Source organism: Chiloscyllium plagiosum, unplaced genomic scaffold (genome assembly GCF_037043375.1).
Source record: "Chiloscyllium plagiosum isolate Xiang-an unplaced genomic scaffold, Cpla_swu_hap1 HiC_scaffold_44, whole genome shotgun sequence".
Lineage (NCBI taxonomy): Eukaryota > Metazoa > Chordata > Chondrichthyes > Orectolobiformes > Hemiscylliidae > Chiloscyllium > Chiloscyllium plagiosum.
The window spans coordinates 6659797-6666447 of record NW_028270182.1 but is presented as its reverse complement, the minus strand read 5'-3'; positions in this window follow the sequence as shown (position 1 = coordinate 6666447).

The window sequence follows — 6651 nt, the reverse complement described above, 5'->3', positions numbered from 1 at the left end:
CCACATTGTTGTGTCTCTTTCTGAAGTGTTAACTCAATCTATCTTCCCAGTATGTAAAAATACTTCGCAGAATGTTGGGGTTCTGTTCGCCGAGCTGGGAATTTGTGTTGCAGACATTTCGTCCCCTGTCGAGGTGACATCCTCAGTGCTTGGGAAGCACAGGGGACTAAACGTCTGCAACACAAATTCCCGGCTCGGCGAACAGAACCGCAACAACGAGCACCCGAGCTACAAATCTTCGCACAAACTTTGAACTTCACAGAATTGCAGGAGGACATTCAGCCTATCGTCTCTGCACTCTCTCTTTACGTGAGCAATGTTACCTCCTGCCATTAATTTGTGCTACAATATATAAATTGTATAATATTTACTTCGGTGGCTGGGTGTCAGATTTTGTCCACAGTCCTATGAAGTGTCTCAAGATGCCTTCCATTTCAGAATCATCTGGATGGGTACATTTACAGGAAGGGTTTCGAAGGATATAGGCCAAGTGCTAGCAAATTGAACTAGATTAATTTAGGATATGTGGTTGGCATGGACGAGTTGGACTGAAGGGGCCTGTTTCCGTGTTGTACCTCTCTATGACGTTATATGGATGCTTTGTTAACGTCTTAAAAATGTAATGTGTTACAATACATTTTGCCCCTGGGGAAGGTGGTAGTGAGCTGCCTTCTTTAATAGTGCCATTAGGGAGGGAGTTGTAGGATTTTGACCCAGCAACACTGTAGGAACAGTGATATATGTCCAAGTCGGGATGCGGAGTGGCTCGGAGGAAACTTGCAGAGGCTGGCGTTCCTAGCCCTTGTCCTTCTAGATGGTAAAGGTCCCAGGTTTGGGAGGTATGAACATAAGTGTCCTCGTAGAACCCAGCAATACTCGTAACAAAGCTGCAAGAAGTTCTTCCCAATGCAAGGAGTGCTTTAGCCCCGAGTTGCCTGACAGCCCTCCCATCACAATGAGGCGCTGTGACAATGGGCCGCAATGTCCTCCCAATAGAGTGACGTATTATGTCAAGATTAGAGTGGTGCTGGCAAAGTATCACCGGTCAGGTCAGGCAATATCCGAGGAGCAGGAAGACTCTACATTTGGGCAAAAGCCCTTCATCATTAGAGCCCACGACTCTAATCTCCAGCATCTGCAATACCCACTTCTGCCTGAAGTATTGTCACCAAGTTGCAATGAGGTCTTCCCAACACACTGGGGCACTGTGTCACCAAGCTGTACTAATGTCACAGAGATGTACAGGATAGAAACAGACCCTTCGGTCCAAACTATCCACGCTGACCAGATATCCCAACCCAATCTCGTCCCACCTGCCAGCACCCAGCCCATATCCCTCCAAACCCTTCCTATTCATATACTCATCCAATAGCGTCTTAAATGTTGCAATTGTACCAGCCTCCACCACATCGTCTGGCAGCTCATTCTATATACGTACCACCCTCTGTGTGATAAAGTTGTCCCTTAGGTCTCTTTTATATCTTTCCCCTCTCACCCTAAACCTATGCCCTCCAGTTCTGAACTCCCCGATCCCAGGGAAAAGACTTTGCCTATTTACCCTATCCATGTCCCTCATAATTTTGTAAACCTCTATAAGGTCACCCCTCAGCCTCTGACACTCCACGGAAAACAGCCCCAGCTTGTTCAGCCTCTCCCTATAGCTCAAATCCTCCAGCCCTGGCAACATCCTTGTAAATCTTTTCTGGACCCTTTCAAGTTTCACAACATCTTTCCAATAGGGAGGAGACCAGAATTACACACAATATTCCAACAGTGGCCTAACCAACGTCCTGTACAGCCGCAACTTGACCTCCCAACTCCTGTACTCAATGCTCTGACCAAGAAAGGAAAGCATACCAAACGCCTTCTTCACTATCCTATCTACCTGCGACTCCACATTCAAGGAGCTATGAACATGCACTCCAAGGTCTCTTTGTTCTGCAACACTCCCTAGGACCTTACCATTAAGTGTATAAGTCCTGCTAAGATTTGATTTCCCAAAATGCAGCACCTCGCATTTATCTGAATTAAACTCCATCTGCCACTTCTCAGCCCATTGGCCCATCTGGTCCAGATCCTGTTGTAATCTGAGGTAACCCTCTTCGCTGTCCACTACACCTCCAATTCTGGTGTCATCAGCAAACTTACTAACTGTACCTCTTATGCTCGCATCCAAATCATTTATACAAATGATGAAAAGTAGAGGATCCAGCACCGATCCTTGTGCCACTCCACTGGTCACAGGCCTCCAGTCTGAAAAACAACCCTCCAGCACTACCTCCTGTCTTCTACCTTTGAGCCAGTTCTGTATCCAAATGGCTTTCCCTTTATTCCATGAGATCTAACCTTGCTAATCAGTCTTCCATGGGGAACCTTGTCAAAAGCCTTCTTGAAGTCCATATAGATCACATCTACTGCTCTGCCCTCATCAATATTCTTTGTTACTTCTTCAAAAAACTCAATCAAGTTTGTGAGACATGATTTCCCATGCACAAAGCCATGTTGACTATCTCTAATCAGTCCTTGCCTTTCCAAATATATGTACATCCTGTCCCTCAGGATTCCCTCCAACAACTTGCCCACCACTGAGGTCAGGCTCACCAGTCTATAGTTCCCTGGCTTGTCTTTACCCCCCTTCTTCAACAGTGGCACCACGTTTGTCAACCTCCAGTCTTCCGGCACCTCACCTGTGACTATCGATGATACAAATATCTCAGCAAGAGGCCCCACTTCTCTAGCTTCCCACAGAGTTCTCGGTACACCTGATGAGGTCCTGGGAATTTATCCACCTTTATGCGTTTCAAGACATCCAGCACTTCCTCCTCTGTAATCTGGACATTTTGCAAGATGTCACCATCTCTTTCCCTACAGTCTATATCTTCCATATCCTTTTCCACAGTAAATACTGATGCAAAACATTCATTTAGTATGTCCCCCATTTTCTGTGGCTCCACACAAAGGCCGCCTTGCTGATCTTTGAGGGGCTGAAAATGTGTTGCTGGAAAAGCACAGCAGGTCAGGCAGCATCCGGGGAACAGGAGAATCGACGTTTCGGGCATAAGCCCTTCTTCAGGCTTATGCCCGAAACGTCGATTCTCCTGTTCCCTGGATGCTGCCTGACCTGCTGCGCTTTTCCAGCAACATATTTTCAGCTCTGATCTCCAGCATCTGCAGACCTCACTTTCTCCTCAATGATCTTTGAGGGGTCCTATTCTCTCCCTAGTTACCCTTTTATCCTTAATATATTTGTAAAGACCCTTTGGATTCTCCTTAATTCTATTTGCCAACGCTATCTCATGATCCCTTTTTGCCCTCCTGATTTCCCTCTTAAGTATACTCCTACTTCCTTTATACTCTTCTAAGGATTGACTCGATCTATCCTGTCTATACCTGACATATGCTTCCTTCTTTTACTTTACCAAACCCTCAATTTCTTTAGTCATCCAGCATTCCCTATACCTAACAAACCTTCCCTTTCACCCTGATAGGAATATACTTTCTCTGGATTCTTGTTATCTCATTTCTGAAGGCTTCCCATTTTCCAGCCGTCCCTTTACTTGCGAACGTCTGCCTCCAATCAGCTTTCGAAAGTTCTTGCCTAATGCCGTCAAAATTGGCCTTTCTCCAATTTAGAACTTCAACTTTTAGATCTGGTCTATCCTTTTCCATCACGATTTTAAAACGCATAGAGTCCTCCCAACACATCTCGGCATTGTGAATGAAGATGCAATGTGGTTCTCCCAATAATGAGGTGCTTTTAAATGCCTGCAATATGGCCTCCCAACACATTGAGGCGCTGTGACAATTGGCTTCAATGTCCTCCCAATAGAGTGAAAAATCACACAATACCAGGTTAGAGTCCAACAGATTTATCTAGAAGTACTAGCTTTCGGGGCACTGCACCTTCGTCTGGTGGCTCGTGGGGAAGAATCATAAGACAGAATTTTCGCACAAGATTGTAGTGTCATGCAACTGATATGATATATTGAACAAACCTAGATTGCTATTAAGTCTTTCATCATAGAATCATAGAATCCCTAGAGTGTGGAAACAGGCCATTTGGCCCAACTAGTCCACACCAAAGAGTAACCCACCCAAACACATTCCCCTATCCTATTACTGTACATTTACCCCTGACTAATGCACTTAACATACACATCCCTGAACACAATGAGCAGTTTAGCATAGCCAATTCACCTACTCTACACATCTTTGGATTGTGAATCCAGAACTTCTTTCAAATCACATTCCCGAGATAACTTAAGGTTTTATTAAAAAAAGGAGGCATCTCAGCTCAGACAACGTATTAAGGGTGTGAGGTTAGAGTGTGTCTATATTCCAATCTTGAGTCAGACTGGTTCTAGTTTCAAAGTAGGAATTTATCACAGGTGCTTTGACAATGCCTGCAATCTGGTCCTCCGAACACATTGAGGCACCAATAAAGAGTCATCCAGACATTAGATTGTTCTCTCACCATGAATTCTGTCTGATCCACTGTGATCTACAGCATTTGTTGTTTTCAGGCACAGTGACACGAAGGTGCAATGTGGTCCTCCCGACACAGTGAGGCGCTGTGACACCAAGCTGCATTATGGTCCTCCCAACACAGTGAGGCGCTGTGACACCAAGCTGCAATGTGGTCCTCCCGACACAGTGAGGCGCTGTGACACCAAGCTGCAATGTGGTCCTCCCAACACGGTGAGGCGCTGTGACACCAAGCTGCAATGTGGTCCTCCCAACACGGTGAGGCGCTGTGACACCAAGCTGCAATGTGGTCCTCCCAACACAGTGAGGCGCTATGAGACGATGACACAGTTGGGCGTAAGAGGCGGCAGGTTGGGACCTTTTTATTTCAAGATTAATGAAACAAGAGTAAACACGAAAAAAACACATAAAATGATGGAGGTACAAGGGAAGAGATAAACTCTCCCACGTAATGAAGAACGCTGGGTGGGTGGGCCATCTTTTATAACTTTGCCGTATTTGTTAGCATGGTCCTCCCCACCTGGATATAGTTACTGGGGGAGGCGGGGCCATGTTACTAGGGGAGGCGGGGCCCTGTTACAAGGGGAGGCGGGGCCCTGTTACAAGGGGAGGCGGGGCCATGTTACTAGGGGAGGCGGGGCCCTGTTACAAGGGGAGGCGGGGCCATGTTACTAGGGGAGGGGGCCCTGTTACTAGGAGAGGCGGGGCCATGTTACTAGGGGAGGCGGGGCCCTGTTACAAGGGGAGGCGGGGCCATGTTACTAGGGGAGGGGGGCCCTGTTACTAGGGGAGGCGGGGCCCTGTTACTAGGGGAGGCGGGGCCATGTTACTAGGGGAGGCGGGGCCATGTTACGAGGGGAGGCGTGGCCCTGTTACGAGGGGAGGCGGGGCCACGTTACAAGGGGAGGCGGGGCCATGTTACTAGGGGAGGGGGGCCCTGTTACTAGGGGAGGCGGGGCCCTGTTACAAGGGGAGGCGGGGCCATGTTACTCGGGGAGGGGGGCCCTGTTACTAGGGGAGGCGGGGCCATGTTACTAGGGGAGGCGGGGCCCTGTTACTAGGGGAGGCGGGGCCCTGTTACTAGGGGAGGCGGGGCCATGTTACTAGGGGAGGCGGGGCCCTGTTACTAGGGGAGGCGGGGCCATGTTACTAGGGAAGGGGGGCCCTGTTACTAGGGGAGGCGGGGCCATGTTACTAGGGGAGGCGGGGCCCTGTTACTAGGGGAGGCGGGGCCCTGTTACTAGGGGAGGCGGGGCCCTGTTACAATGGGAGGCGGGGCCCTGTTACTAGGGGAGGCAGGGCCCTGTTACAATGGGAGGCGGGGCCCTGTTACTAGGGGAGGCGGGGCCCTGTTACTAGGGGAGGCGGGGCCCTGTTACAAGGGGAGGCGGGGCCCTGTTACTAGGGGAGGCGTGGCCCTGTTACTAGGCGAGGCGGGGCCCTGTTACTAGGGGAGGCGGGGCCTTGTTACTAGGGGAGGCGGGGCCCTGTTACTAGGGGGGGCGGTGCCTTGTTACTAGGGGAGGCGGGGCCCTGTTACTAGGGGAGGCGGGGCCCTGTTACTAGGGGAGGCGGGGCCCTGTTACTGGGGGAGGCGGGGCCCTGTTACTAGGGGAGGCGGGGCCCTGTTACTGGGGGAGGCGGGGCCCTGTTACTGGGGGAGGCGGGGCCCTGTTACTGGGGGAGGCGGGGCCCTGTTACTGGGGGAGGCGGGGCCCTGTTACTAGGGGAGGCGGGGCCCTGTTACTGGGGGAGGCGGGGCCCTGTTACTAGGGGAGGCGGGGCCCTGTTACTGGGGGAGGCGGGGCCCTGTTACTGGGGGAGGCGGGGCCCTGTTACTAGGGGAGGCGGGGCCCTGTTACTGGGGGAGGCGGGGCCCTGTTACTAGGGGAGGCGGGGCCCTGTTACTGGGGGAGGCGGGGCCCTGTTACTGGGGGAGGCGGGGCCCTGTTACGAGGGGAGGCAGGGCCCTGTTTCTGGGGGAGGCGGGGCCCTGTTACTGGGGGAGGCGGGGCCCTGTTACTGGGGGAGGCGGGGCCCTGTTACTAGGGGAGGCGGGGCCATGTTACTGGGGGAGGCGGGGCCCTGTTACTAGGGGAGGCGGGGCCCTGTTACTGGGGGAGGCGGGGCCCTGTTACTGGGGGAGGCGGGGCCCTGTTACTAGGG